At 40.5% G+C, this 16,125-nt stretch overlaps 1 protein-coding gene across 1 annotated transcript in view; it reads right to left on the bottom strand.

Annotated features, from left to right (window-relative positions):
* LOC115376148 (receptor-type tyrosine-protein phosphatase delta) overlaps positions 1–16,125 on the bottom strand; it is a 410,683-nt gene that overhangs the window by 225,327 nt on the left and 169,231 nt on the right. Inside the window, exon 7 of the mRNA XM_030075622.1 lies at positions 12,619–12,662. The gene's annotated coding sequence lies outside the window, so the exon portion shown is untranslated. The remainder of the gene's footprint in view (positions 1–12,618; positions 12,663–16,125) is intronic.

Below are 16,125 nucleotides of genomic sequence, written 5' to 3'. Positions count from 1 at the left end.
AGTGTTCTGCGATGAGGTAATTTCGGGCATCACATACACGGCTTTCATGGTCTGTGGAGCCTGACAGTCACAGCGGACTCCAGGAAATGGGCTATGTGGTTCTGACATATGAGGGATCTATCTCCGGCAGGCTAGCGTCTGGCACAGGAATGAAGATTGACAACGGGTGGCACAAGCCAATGGACAATTTAGAAATGAACTGGACGAGAGTGAGCTGAAATTTTCACTGACAGTCATGTGCGGTCATATATGACTTAAGGTTACAGTTCACTGATCGGGACTGACAGATCTGTGGCTTTGTACAGCACATTGATCCAATATACTGTGTTATGACACATACATCATTATAATCTCAGTGATTACATGTACTTATTATAACTCACACAAAACGGTGCTATTGTCATTAAAATATAAAACCATTGTAGGCCTCTGAATAAAACAGATAATTAGCATATTCATTGTATTTTCATATCTTGCACGTACTGTACGTTTCAGTGAGGGCTATACCATTGGAGCTGAAGTGAGATATTACTGTAATTAAAATAAGCATAACTGTGCGACTCTGCTTCTTTCTTCAGAACTTCAAAATCCACACGGATAACGATAACGCCGAAAATTAAACGCCTCAAAGGACAGGTTAGGCCATAAAACAGAGAAGTGGACGTCTTCTGAGACTCTGGGCCAGACAGAAGGAGCATATTCATTTACATAAAGTTATGTTTTTCTGTCTTTGTACATCCTGTGTAAAAGAGTACACGTGAATCAAAGTGTACAAAGTGAATACCAAGAGGTGTTGCCTGCAAGTTATGTAGCCATGCTTATGTTGAAAGATTGCTATGTATTTCCTGTTCATGATGGTGCATTGGCCGAACTATACAAAAAATGTTTTTGGGGGACTAGAATTAAAATTAAAAGTGAATGGGAGATGAGGTTATGAAACAGCAAGAAAACCGTCCTACGATGTCCTGATATCTCGTGTCGTATTCTGTTTGTAGAATGCTCTTGCAAGCGCATGTCAATTAACTTTATATCAAAGATGTCCGAAAAATATAAAACAACAAGCATCTCTATTTGATGGAAATAACACAGGGACGGGTCTACGCTTTGAAGCACTGTTTCTTTGGTTAAAATGTCATAAATGTAAAAAAAGGAAAAAACAAAAAACAAACAAACAAACAAACAAACAAAAAAAACCCACTTCCATTCAAAACTCCCCATAATTTCATTCATTATTGTGTACAAAATCAATTATCTCCAATTTTCTCTGTGGTGGAACTTTATGGACTTTAATGAGATAGAAAATGCGCAATGAAGAAATGAAACGGCCTCAGTGGCCTTTGTATTGCTACAACAAAATCTTTCAAACCATTGAAGTCTCATCTTTGGCTCTTTGTTATTTTTTTTTTCCTCATTCTCTTTTTCTCTCTGTAGTCCTGTCACGCTGGAGAGTTCACTTCACAGCGTCAAGAATTACAGATTTTGATTGGGGCAGAGAATAAATTTAAAGTCCAAACTAATTTTGCTTCTCGTCGCAAGCAAAACATCCACTCACTTTGATCATTTTATTGTTTGTCCCAGTGGGGTGCTCTCTGGGAATCGATTTCCCTGCGGCATAATTGGTGTTATGCCTGCTTCGCTAAATAAGCTGTTAGACCAGTAGATACACTGGCCAGCTAAAAGGCCATTGTTGACGCTCTGCCTCAGAATATGCCAAGCAATTAAATTGATGTGAAAGTCGTTTGAGCATGATGCTGCACAAAGGTTTTTCGAACATCTCTAGAACTGTTGATATTGATAGCAATTACGCACAGTTGCTCTAGAAATGTCAGTCTTGTTGAAGTCACCGTCCCCTTTTTGTCCGTGCTTTTAATGTTTTTTGACCTTGGCACACTTTATACACAGTGGCAGCCATGTTATTTGTTTGCAGTTGTTGTTTTTTTTTTTTTTTTTGTGGTCGCCCTGATTTGAACATGGTTCACGTAGCATTCAGATCATGGGCTGAACTTGCATTCGGTATTATAAAATTCTACAACCTATCTGGCTTTAACTTATCTGTTTTTAGCTGATTTTTATTGTAATTGGAGCACGTCGCCACAAAATGGGTTTACGTTTGATCATTCAGCGACACTCAATGAAAATCAGTAAAACCCCAGTTCACTGACAGCTATTCAGAGGGGCTTAATGTATTTTGTTAACAGAAAAGTACAAGGTTAAAAGGTTAATATCAGGCAGTGAGTACAATCCTCCATGCTATTGTAGCAGTGCATCCCACCCTCTCTCTCATTCACTATCCTGCACACACACACACACACACACACACATACATATACACACACACATATACACCCGCAGCACTCTCTCTCCTCCCCTCAGTGTACAAGTTGCACCAGAGCCATCCATCCAAACCCCCTAGACCATGAAATTAGGTTAAGACGTAAAGCTGTGAATGACACAGGTGTGGATACAAATGAGAACATCCGAATGAGGAAGTACAGATCCGAGACCGCCGATACTGTAGTCGTTGAAGGCATTCAGAATTATATTTCACAGCTTCCTCCCTCATTTTATTTAGCCCGCTCTTCCTGTTGTGTATTAGTGGTCAGGATGGGGCATTAGCATACATGCTGGGAAGCTGCGCGTAAGGATATTAGGAGCTCTGTCATATTCCAAATCTCATTTCCCATAGAAAACTTTGAAGTCGCTCAAGCTTGTCGGCGCTCCTCTGCTCCCTTGTATAAATTAGAGCATTTCTTGTCTTTCTTTTTTCCTTTCTTGAACATATTCAGATATTCAAATATTCAAATAGTCTCTATTCAGCCCTCTTCTTTTTAATAATTTCCTGCCGATGCACAACTAAGATTTACTCTGCGACAAGCACAGTGGGAATCATGGCAACTATTGTGTCGTGACAAAGAATATTAATGTACCTGCTGAGCATGTAAACAAACATGATGATAGTGAGTGGATGAAAACATCCATTGTTGCCATCTTGAATGTATGGTTTGGGGCTGTGTAACATAGATAGCATTTGATTATTGGTGTGATTAGAATTTCAATAATCGAGGACTGGAGAGAGAATTGTGACGGCTCCTAAATAACCACAATTTCATCGACAAGGGTGGCTGAAAATGTATATGGAGAGGATTTACCGGCTCCGGGCTCATTGAAGAAACTGATTTACATTTTAAATGCAACAGTCTGTGGGATGATGATGGGATGATAATAATGACCATCTCGATTGCTTTTGAAATGGTATTGCAAATTAGGCTTGGCTCGATCTATTTTGTAGTTTATATATGAAACAATGTTTAAATCATTTGACCTTTTTAAATATGTAAATATGTATGTGTGTGTGTGTGTGTGTGTATGTATGTATGTATATATATATAAAGAATAGACACTTTGTTTTATTTATTTAGATTTGTATTTTGATTCATATTGGTATTTATATAGAGAGACAGAAAGAGAAAGACAGATATGAGCAGATCCTATTGGCTTGCCCAAAAATTGCCCCATCGCAAGTCACGACGCTGGTGAGAAAAATCCTCAACAAATAAACATGACTGCCGTGATGCATCAGAGAGTCTATAAGTAAAGATGGATGATATAAAGTTAATCCCCGAAGTGGAAAAGTACAGTGAGTTATATGACTGTGAGCACTGTTTTCTACAAAGCCAACATTAAAATAGATTAAGTTTGGGATGTTGTTACCTTGGCTGTTGCAACGCATTGAAGTACAGCTTATTGTTACAGGATATTTCACCTCTGTGTTGTGCATTTTGCTCATGGACGGCTGCTGGACTCCACATCCAGCGAGTCGCAGCCCCGCTCCAACTTGTGTCCTTAAATGCCATGATATGTCCATTCTGCCTCTGGTCTGAACAAGAGGTGTCATTCTCAAACTTGGGCACCAGTGCAAAAAAGCTAATTCAGTCATGTTTTCCAATTCCAACCACGGAATACAGTCAAAATCATATATGCTTTTATTTTGTTTGCGGCCATGTCTTATTTCAAAAAAGCCTTGGCTCTACTTTTATTGTGCAAAAGCAAGACATGACCAGGATTAAGAAAAAGGACCATACTACATCCATTCTGGCATCCTTACAGTATCTGTATGTTACTTTTAGTATTAATTATAATATATTATATACATTTTTGGAAGGCTGTGAACACCTCGCTTCGATCTACATCTTTGGCCATGTCAACGCTAAACCAGGTAAATGTGAAAATGTGTCTTTTTTTGTCTTTATTTTGGCCTTCAGTGGACACAAAGCCAGCATTCATAACAGTTAAATGGTTAAATTTGAAAACATCAGTCTGTCAGTGGAGTGTGAATAGGGTAAACAGAGCGTTTTGAAAACGCTGGCGTAAGATTGCCATGTGAGCTAGGCCATTGTCTAAGACCTTGATGGGAAACTTGTAGTGTTCTGGAGTGGGTTTTGAAGGGATTCAAAGTAGGATTTCATCCTCTTGTTCTTTTGTGTTTCTTTCAGGCCTTAGTTGGGACTACAGTAGTTCACACACTCTGCTGTTTTACTATTCTCAACATGACTGATATGCACGAAATTATCTTAGCCAGAGAAAACCATTTCACTAATCTATTGTGTCAGCAGATGAGTCAATCACCTGTGCCTATTCATATTTGTATCCTGATTTAGTGAGTAAGAAAATGACTGCGCAAACTTAGAGCTGTTTACTTTTATAATTTAGGATTTTCTGAGGTCGTCGGTATTAATCAGAATGGCTGTACAGTATATTTGAAGCAGTATATTTGAACTTTCGGGACCCACAAATGTGCGCTCGGCTGATTAAACCCTAGCATTGACCTCCTGTCCGTCTCCCTGTCTGATCTTTGACCGGTGTCTGCAGTCCGACTCCTGGGTTGTCTGCGGCCTGAGGCTTCCACAGTCTGATCAAGCTCCACACCTTACAGCCTTATCTCTGCCTCTGCACTTTGTAGCACTTTTCCTGAGAGGGCATACACAATGGGTCAGAGTACAACACGGAAGAAAACTTTATGCTACCGAGTGACCGCAGGGTTAGTATGTGAAGTGAACTGCACAAGAATTGAGGGGAAAAGTGTGACTGCATCACATGCAGCAAACGTGTGGGGCATCCCTTAACATACAAAGTCCTTATTGACTGGTTTTTGTATTTTTGTTAGTATCAGAAGTCACAATTGTAGCACACAGTCACAAAGAACTGTTGCAAAAGTGCAAATAAAAAGAAAATGACTCTGTGACAAGTATGAAGTAAAAAGCAATGTCAGCCACCCAAGAAATATAAAAGCAACACTAAAAACCACTATAGACTGAGTTCAATCCCTGGGCATATGTCTGACAGTGACGTAATAACAACAACAACAACAAAAAAACATAACCTAATTAATTAGCAGCTGAGTTGAATATCTGGCCCTCTGGTTGGTCAGCTGCCTTCAGGTCCTCTCCTGAAACTCTACTTTGCCTGGTAGATTGTATAAATAAACTGAAGTCATGCTCTAATATACATATATACAGTATATAACAAACCTTAAGGATCTTCTCTGGTCTTTTTTTGTTATTTGTAATTTGTAATGTAATGTAGTAGTTTCACTGGGTTAAGAAAAAGTTACTGCTATTGTGGCCAGTGCCATATGTCATGGCATTTTTAGCATGTTAGGTACAGCAGGACAAAAGATTGGAATATATACATTCTGAAAAGCAAAGTCAATAATAGTTTGTTTTATCCAGTGGCCTCTGGCCCCCTTTCATTTTCCAAAACTGGCCCCTGGCCTGAATTACTTGAGCATCCGTGGCCTGCAGTCTTGGGAGCACTGCTCCCATGGCTGCAATCTGTTCATCCAGGTTCTTGAGCTCAGCCAACCTCTCCTTGTGACTCTCTCTTAAAGTATATTTTGGATTCTGCCACCTAAACAACACTTGCTCATTGTGAGGTTACAAGCTAACGTTAGTTTAGTATCAAGATGCAAGACTTTTTCTTTTCGTTTTTTGTGTCTTCTTTCCTGACCACTGACTGATTCACATCAGAGCTCGCGCACAGACTTCATGGTCAAGAGTGTAAAGCCATACACCGACGTAAACAGTTGTAACATCCAAGGCACACCAAACAGAGCAGCACACACACAAAACATTTTATACATTTTGGTAAATAAAATCAGTACTTTTAAGGCCTTTTTTGACACAAAAAAATTCAGTGTTTTTTTTTATACTGTGGGAGCCCTGTAAAAAGCACTGAATGGCCCAGCACAAGCTCCGCCAGTACAGCTAACTCTGATCTGGGAAACAAAGAAATATGGGACTACAGGATATTTTTTTTTTAGAACTGCTTAATTACTAATTATGTGCCACAACACTTATGATTTACGTCAGTATCGGCACGCAATACCGATTGGTCGCAACTCTAAGTAAATACTTGAATCACAGAACTGTAGGTGCATGCAAGCTAATCACACTTGAGAACCAGAAGTAGTCCCCCATTGTGTGATGTCATCAAAATTCATTTGAATACAGGAAGATTGTGGGAGTTTGTGGGAGTGTGAAAACTGACAGCTGAGATGTGAAGATTCATGGAGAAAATTCAAGTTACATTTTCTCACCAATGCAACTTTTTACTTCCTTTCATTAATTAGACACTGCTCGATAAGCAACAGACCCGATTTGTAGGAAATGATTTCGATGAGCGCTGTAAACAGTGATGAATAGCGTACAGGTACAGAGGAGGAAAAGTGTCCCACCGCTGTCTTAACTGTTTTGCATTTGGCTCATGATGGCCATGCTGCCAGAATAAGAGTGCCACGTAAAAAGGAGGTCGAGAACAATTAATATAAAGATCATTACATACACGCAAGAGTATAAAAGTTTTTGAGAAGGGATTTTAAAGATAACACTGACTAAGCTCCTCAGGCAGGTTGTTCCACAGTCCAAGAGACCGGATGGCAAAGGCCCAATCAGTCCTGACCGGACCAGTCTCAAGGGCCCTGCCTGAATTTATTATATTTATAGCCTAAACATGCACCTGTCTTTATGTCTATACCTTCTATACTTTACCAGCAGATAATTCAGTGCTTTTAACAAAGAATTCGAGAACGCAGACAATCACAGGGTCGTTAGCCGTCACATTCTTCATCAAAGTGTTGGAGAAAAGGTCAGAGCTGTTGAAAGCAAGCACATCTCGAGCTGCAAATGTGAGAGCGCCATATTGACTATTGCTTTTGCTATAATGGGTATTGACCTCTGCATCAGTGAGGATCTGCTGATATCTGCAGTCCTTCAAACCCCATTGAGTTCAGACATGAAAAGTTTCTATTCCAATCATCATAGGCCTACACTGATACAAAAGACTGTTGAGCACTTAAAAAGGAATAAAAAATGTGCAGGGGTAAATGTGGTATCAGCTGAATATGATTTTGATTGATAGGCCCTTTGGGGCCATGTGGGGCGCATGAAAGAGAGAGTCAAGAATGAATTTGCCAACTAATGATCCTTGCCGTTTTTGAATTATGTTTAACCTGGGTATTCAAGATACCATGACAGCGAGATTGAAGGAGTGGAAGGGTGAGCAGAATTGCAGTGCCAATCAAGAAAAACAAACCAACCAATGATAAAAGATACAGCTGCATGACACCATTGTACAGATTAAAACGGCAGCAATGGAAGTCAGAGAAGTAATTAACAGGATGTGACTATAATTGTTGGTGTTTATCTGAACAAAGGTGCCGGCCTAGCTCTATTTATAACATTAGAGGCAGAGTTTGTGAATAAACCTATGGAATGAAAGATTGTGCAAACATGTACACACACGTGCACATGCACACACAATTTATAAGCACTTATGGGATGCCAAGGGTCAAGTGGTTTTCAATGGGTGCTATGGAAAGTCCTGATGCTAGCTAATATTTCATGATGCGTCCCTTTTATTTGCATACAGGGTGCTGCCTCAGCCTGCTCCCATTGTTGGAGCTTTCCATTTGAATGTCACCACTGTTATTACAGCAGATGATGCGACAGCTCGTCTCGCTCTCCGTCCGTCTCCACCTCGCTCCCTCTATCTGTCTTCCTTTGTCTTTCTGCCCCTACTCTCGCCTCTCCTCCTCTCCTTCCCTCAATTTTGTTTAACAGCTATCTTTATCTCTCTGCCAACTACTCTTACTTGGAATCCATTTTTCTACCCTTTTCAAGCATTTCTTTATTTCTCGCCTTGTCATTCTACTCCTCTTTCCCCCTCTCTCTCGTTGACTGTAATGGGCGAAAAAGGAGAAAGCTCCTTGTTGCTGTCTTGCCGCTCTTTTCCTTTTGTTTATAGAAGAAACACTGTCAAAGTTGCCTCAGACTGGCTTGGAGAAAGTGGACACTTTGACATTTCACACCGTGAAATGTGGCAGTGCATGATGTTACTAATAAATGCTGTTCATTATTGTCTTGACAGCTGATGACCACAATTCAATACCTCTTCACCTGCCTCTGCCGAGTCGGCACATAAACATGACTTTTTTTATTTTTCTTCATGAAGGGGTTCAGTGTAATCAAAGCTGAGAGGCTGGGCACTTTTCCTTTCTCTCATTTCTCCCGCTGTGCTCTTTCTTCTCCTTGTCCTTATTTTAAACTGTGTAATCGAGTGCAATTCATTACTGCTGTATTTGCAAAAGGCTGGCTATATTCTCAACATGGCTTTTATAGATGCCGAATGTCTTGAGATTGTGGAAATAACCCTCTAACATATAGGAAATTAGTGGTGGACTGGATTTAAGTGGAACAAGAATGACCAAATGGATAGCTCGTAGTGTATGAAAATGTGGCCAACTAGTTTGGTGGTAGATGAGCTCGTGTTAACAGGTTGTGGGAGAGGATACAATTAATTTATCTTTAAAAATATAACCTCAACACTAAATCACTAAAGCCTGAACTGAAGCCTTTAACACCACCTCAGTGGACTGTTCAGGATGAAGCACTATCTATGAGTTAGTGAGCCCTCCAGCTGAATCCATTCCGAGATGTTTCACAAACTTGTAAAATAAAATTGTGAAACTGTATACCTCACATATCTGCGTATATCTACAGATCACATGTCCAACCAAATGACTGGGAAAGTGGCTACAAAAACTCTGAAAGTGTCAGTGACAGTTAGAGATGAAATGTACATTCTGTTCTGTTTGTGGTGAGTCTCTTAAGTTACGACTGCGTTTCAGTGTGTTCACTATGCCAGTCCATGCAAGGGTAGATCGTGGAAGTTAATGATTAATAGACTTATTCATTATTTACATGAGGGGAAAGAGACAATTCTTTATATGACGTTTTCCTCCACCCCTACTGAGGTGCATAGCTGTTGAATGGACTTAAAGAGGAAACATTCATCCAATTATGTATCTGCCTACCAAAATATTTAGAATGGATGGTTCAACTAGGCAACACTCTGGCATGTTTGTGTTCAGTGTCCACTGTTTTTGTATTTTTAATGCTTAGAATTGCAATGCATCACATGGATTTTTGGTACAATTTGATAAAATCATTACATTTACTCATCATGTGACATCTGATGTGTAAGTAATCCATTGTTTTTAAAGTTCATGAGCCAAGGTTCATAAGACCTTGGCCACTAATAGCACTCGCACTCAAGGTTCGGCTACAGTCAGCTGACACAAGCTGAGCAAGGTGGGTCGTTTGAAAGCAGTGATTCCAACCTGTAATTGCACAATGATGTGGTTTGCCAAGACATGGTCCACAAGTTATTTCATGTAAGTGCACAATAACGCCTCATGGACACCTCTCTGCTTTGTGTGAGCAAAATGCCGGCGAGTGTCACTAATGCAAATTTGAGGTTCATGGGTAAGTTTCGCAATTTAATTGACAGACCTCGCCATCAATCACTTGGGCACACATGCTCGCATGCTCAGCCTAGCCAATAACCAATCAAGGAAATGCACAGTTGTAGCCAAGCATGTCTCAGGTTGTGTGAGTGAGCGCTTGGTTTTTTTGAGTCAATGCTCGCATCAGATATTTTATGTTTCCAAAAGTAATTATTTTGGCTGTGGAAATGGAGGAGTGGACACTTTGACAGCTAGTCAGAGGATTGAGTTTGTGCTTCTGTAATTTTCAAATTGAGAAATTAGCGAGAGGTGAATTGCTTAAATGTGTGGAAAACCTAATATAATTTGCATTGCTCTGTAATAAAAATGAAAGTAATGACTGATTCTTTCTCTTAAACACTCCTTGGAATGTGTTTTTATGAACCCGTCATTATATATTGTAATTTCCACTGCTGTCTTAGACATCATGAACTGGGTTCACACAAATTCTTGCACAATTATGAATTATTTATTCCATTCTGTTTCATCATATAAAATGCGCTCATGAAGAATAAAGGCTTGCATAGTCAGTCTCACTGACATAGAATTAGCCTAGATTATTCACATTTTTCCTCACAAAGTTTTGCCCTCCAACCTAAAAGTCCAAGCTGTTCCCATGCGCCAAATGTCTGACATATGAGCCTCATCAATGCAGAGATATGGAATTCATTTTGGCACAACTAAGCAATTTAATGTGATTATCGCTAATATCATTCATATTGGCAAAATTTCAGTTCAGCTGGTGAAGAATTCTCATATCCGGTGGGGCTGGTAACGGCACTTTTTTTTTCACAGACGCAACAGCAATATTGCATGTCCTTTGAGTTTATGCAAAGCATCTCCCATTTTCCTCCAACAGCACGCACTCAGAGCAACCGTGGCAAATATCATTAAATGCCCTGCTAACACCCTCCCCCCGACACATACACACACTAACACACACACACATACACACACACACACAACCACCTCTCCCTTCCTCTCCCTTTTCTCCAGCCATACTCATTTTTCCCCTTCCCTTCTTTTTTCCCTGGCTATCACTCAGTGGCAGTGCACAAGGGAAAGAGAGTGCATTGATCTGCCAAAGTGAGCAGCCATTTCACGGGGCGAGTCTGCACGCTGCTCCTGTCCCTGAATGGGAATTGCTCATTTCACCTGGCCGCCTTGCCTATAGCAGACTAGCGGGGAGACCCGCTGGAGAGGGACGGAGGGAGGGAGGGTTAGAATGAGAGTGCGGGAGTCAGGGCCCTGGTCAGGGCTTGGCAGGCGGCAGATAAGAGCTCCTCCTGCCCCTCCTGCATGCACTTACTACTGCTGCTTGGAGCTCAGCCTCTCTCTCTGTCTCACACGCACGCACGCGTACACACACACACACAGCTCCTCCACACATATGTGAGGCACTAATAATAACTTTGGCATTCTGGTGAGTCAGCCTTCTTTCCTCAGGCAAGGATAAAAGTAAAACATGGTGCCTTTATTGAGTTTGAAATCACTAACTGTGGAATTCCCAGAACAGGGCTTTAGTTCTGCCTCTATTCCACTCACTGCCAGTATGCCATGTGTCCACAAGACCTAACACTCCAAAGCAGGTGTTGATAGACTAATAAACAAGTAAGTAAACTCTTTATGACCATAGTCACATGGATAACACATGAGCAACATCTAGTAGATCTTACAGACAGCCTTGGCTAATTACACAACTAAATAGGTCATTTGCTTATTTGAGATTTCACTTGTGCTGTATTTCAATACGTGCATCGCGCAACATGTTGTATAACTGCAATTTGGATTGTATGATTCATTTGTCAAATCTATTCTGCTGTCAGCCGTGCCTGGGTGATAGGACTTGGCCATATGGACAAAATCACATCACGATATTTTTGACTAAATACCTCAATATCCACACTGTGATGATGTTGTAAGGATGACTAATTGTGCTTTTACAAAATATTTACAAGGTGAGCGTTTTGCTTAACAGTCATTAGTAATGTGGATCTGATGACCAAGGTAGACGTAAACAATAAAACAGTTCAGAAAATTGCATCCCTTTGCTGTTATGCAGCCTTTCAAAGCAGGAAAAGAAACACTGATGTCCAGTCATATTATTGCAATATCTTGTCTCATATCACGATATCACCCTACCCTACTGTCATCCAAATCTGCCAAACAGTATGCTCAATTTACTTGCCTATGAGTGAAGCCTTCAGTTTTTGCCTCTGATACCCTTCTTTGGCCCCATCCTTCATGTGTCCAAAATACATTGCATCCTCCCACTTCATCCTTCACATGTTCCAAATTCATTTCTCTATCTCTCTACCCTGGTCAGCCCACTTCCCTCCCTCCATCGAGCCTATCTCTCTCCTACTCTCCTTGCTCAGTGACAGTCTCATCACACTCTATCAATCAGGCTTGTGAGGCCCGGGCGCAGTGCAGCACAGCATCCCGCAGTCCTAGTCTGGTCCCATCAGTGCCAGTCAGTCTCCCTCACTCCCTCAGTCACTTTAAAAAGGTTTGGGTTGCCAGATATAGTCCGTCTCCCCCCCCTCCCACTGTCACAGGTCAGGAGATGGCGGGGAGTGAGCAGCAGCTGAGATTGCTTGATTTGATATCACTTGGGATATCTTGTGGTCAGTAACACCCAAAACTCTCACACAGAATCCTGCTTAGCATCAGGAGGTTTGATGTTTAGTTGATGAATCTGAACTCGCATAAACTCAGAGCGCCTTGTGCAATGCCATGAAATGAAAACAACTAGAAACAATGCGAAAGGATCGTACCTGCCTCAGGCCTCATCCTGTGGTTGTCGTCTCAGGAAAGAGAACTGCAGAAATGAGAAAAAAAAAAAGGAGAGAGAGAAAAAGTTAGGGATGAATACCTTTATCAGCCTGCCAGTGAAGAACTGAGTGTCCAATACAGACTGGCATTTTCTGTGCATTCATTGTATTCTGTCCGTGGTGACTTATAAACAACCGTGAGCGCTTTTAATAGAGGTGATACACAAAGAAGGTCAATGAATTATACTGCGGCTGTAATAGAATGCACTTGAGACTCTTGTTCATTGTTATTATTTGTAAAGATACTCATTAATCGATTAAAATACTTAACTCTATGTTCTTATGTCCACAATATATAGGAAAGACACAATAACAAGTGTTTTACAACCGAATTTCAGTTGGAGCAATTCAAATTTGCAAGCAAATTACTTAACTGCAGTTTTCGATTGGCTTTATGAACTATAATGAAAACAAGTGTAATTACATTTTCCTTAAAGGAGCACAACAAATTAGACTTGTGAGTTATACTGGAAGGGAAAAAAATACTAGCATTTAATGCACTGGGAAGATTTTCTCAGGCTATTTTCCTGCTAAATGCATTAGCAGATGCTTCTCTGCCCATGCAAGCCTGTGGACTAATATTCTTGTAAATGATTAGCTACTTATTGAACCAACAAGGAAAATTGTGCTTTGGGATGTTACGACAAAAATGAGTTGGGGATAAACTTTTTTTCCCCCCTCTTTTTGCTACATTGGGTGAGTTTTAATTTGACTCATTATGTTTTAAAACATTATTGTAGGGCTTTATAGCGGACAAATGAGATGATTAGCAGCGATGATTATGAATGTCATGATCACACCAGTGTGTGCTCTAAAGTTCTGATTCATGTTAATTCAGACTTACTATTATTTTCATCAACATTTATGGAAAGTAACCTGTTTTTTAGTTGTTGTTGTTTTCCTTTTTAAATTATTTAAATCAAAGAGTCTTGAAATATATACGACAGTGGAAATTGTTGTTAGTGTGTGTGTGTTTGTGTGTTTTCTCAGGAGGGGGGCTTCCTAACCTCTTAAATCCGGACTTAAACAACAGTGTGTTTTGCTGAGTTCCTGTTATCTGTGCTCTCTCGATACATACTGTTCATGCTAATGAATCCCCAAATTAAAATGTAGAACAGGAGAATATTAGGGCGGCTGCCGTTTTGATGTGGTGAGGAATACTCAATTAGGCTCGGATTTGGCCCCGTAATTATTACATTATAGCTAAGATAAGTGTTCAATGGCAACAAATGCTTTGATGGACTCTGTGCTATAACAAAAGGCAACGGGTGAGCAAAACCGAAAATGCCAGAACAGAGAAACGAAAGGGTAAAAAAAAAAAAAAAAAAAAAAAAAAAAGCTGAGTGAGAAAGTGACAAGAAAGCTATCGCGCGGGAGCCCCTGTCTGCAGCAGCCATATTTCATTACACAGCACCGAAGCTTAGGAGGCAATCAAGCATATTTAGCCATCCTCGTCTCACCCCCCCAAAGCAATTATTACTCCCCAGTTTTTTACTGTGCTTTGCCATGGGGAAAATGAACCACAGCACTTATCAGCTCAATGCATACACAAGTGACTGGGGTGGAGGACATGTAGGTGTGTGTATGTGCGTGTGCATTTGTGTTTGTGCGAGCAAGGGCACGTGCAACTTGTGTTTACGTTTGGGGAAGGCGAATGGGGGTGTTTTGAGAGCTGACCAGCGTGGAGCAAAAGGTTACCTTTTGAAAGCCATTAGCTCTGTAACATCAGCACATTTAGGGGCAGCAGGTGGAGAGACGGGAGATACAGAGATAACTATAAACATGTCACCCAAAACGCATTGTTATTTGCATTCATATTGGAAAGAAGCAAATTGATGAGGGGTCAAACAGGGAAGGTGAGGGTTTATGACCTGTGCATAGCTCTGCTGTCAGCATCTCTGATATATCGGACCGGCCAACCTTGTCAGGCTGTACGCCTGATTATATTATCACTGTTGACGATCAATGGAAATGAATGATTGTTCATCCCCAAAGGAGAATAAAATGCATAAAGTGTAGTGCAAACAATGGATGCTGTAGTGATTTAGTGGATGAAAATGCTTTCCCAATGTTGAAGTCATCTAGTTAAGCGATTATATTAGACAAAGAGAATGAGTGATATGCTTAACATTGTCAGCTAATTGGACACTGCATGCCAGTGGGACACAAAACAAGAGACTTCCAAAACCTACTTTGCATATAGCTAGCTGTTTTGTTCAATTTAAGTGTTTTTGAAATAATATCTAACATTAATAGGGTGAAATGACAGAAATGAGGTTTAAAAAACACTTCACTATTCTGTGAATTTTAAGCAGTTAATGTACACTCATTTGGGGGTGGGGCACAGCCGCCAACTGCAGCATTAGTCCCCATCTGGGGACTTGGGTTTTGGTGGAAGTGCTCCTCCATTTGCGAGCCTCTTCAGTTCTGGGCATCCTCCCCAAGCCCATAACTCAATGTCCCTCTATCACTCCCATGCGATTGGCTGTCATAATCATCAGCATTATGCTCCCTCAATGGGCCTGATTTACAAGTCTGGACATGGCACCAGCTCTGCGCCAAGGGGTAAACATGAGGCTGTTTCCTATCGCCAAGTCTATTTCTCCCTATTGCATTCCCAGAAACACTAATGGGGACGGGAGACTGATATTCATAACAAAAACCTAGCTTTGGAGATTGATGATTTGCATACATTTTACAAGGCTGCAAATTACACACTAAAAGAAAGGTCTCAGCCCTTGTTCTAAGCTTTATTTGTTATTTAATATGCATGAAACGTGCTGATCAATGATTTAGGCTACATTGTGGTATAGACACAAGTATGGAAAAAGTCCAAGTAATAAGTATATGAGCAATGCTTAGCTGTTATATCTTTGGACCGTGTGAAATTTCTTAACAAAGAAAACACTCTCTATGGCATCATGTGTTGCACTTTTTTTTGCTGAGGACTAGCAATAATAAGTCTATGGACGTTAATGAGATAGAATGAAGCTATGTTAGATTTCTCATGCATATAGTGTCACATTTAGCTTTAGATCTATATTAAAATGATTTTTTTTCCTTGCAGTAACATGCCCCGTGAAATGTCTAGGGACTTTGATCATACTTTCTCAGCCTCGAGGCGGCACCTGGCCCTTTTCTTAACCCCCTCGCTCATTCCACAATATTATATTAGCCCGTATTCATCGACATATTGCGCCTGCTAAATGATAGGCCACATAAATCTGTTTTTATATACACACACAATAACAGTTATATGCGGCTTCCAAACCTCCTGCTGATAGCTGCCATTTCTTATCACTCCAGCTGAATATGGCAGCGTTATGAAGGCACTTTTGCTTGCCGCCTAAATGGAAGAGACTGAGAGAGGAAATGCATTTTGTCCAAATTACTTAAGCAGACCTCAAAGCTCTTTGTGGAGCTGCATCATTATGAAAATTCATTGAGTTA

This window comes from Myripristis murdjan, chromosome 18 (assembly GCF_902150065.1).
Source record: "Myripristis murdjan chromosome 18, fMyrMur1.1, whole genome shotgun sequence".
NCBI lineage: Eukaryota > Metazoa > Chordata > Actinopteri > Holocentriformes > Holocentridae > Myripristis > Myripristis murdjan.
This window is presented reverse-complemented; position numbering and strand designations above follow the sequence as displayed.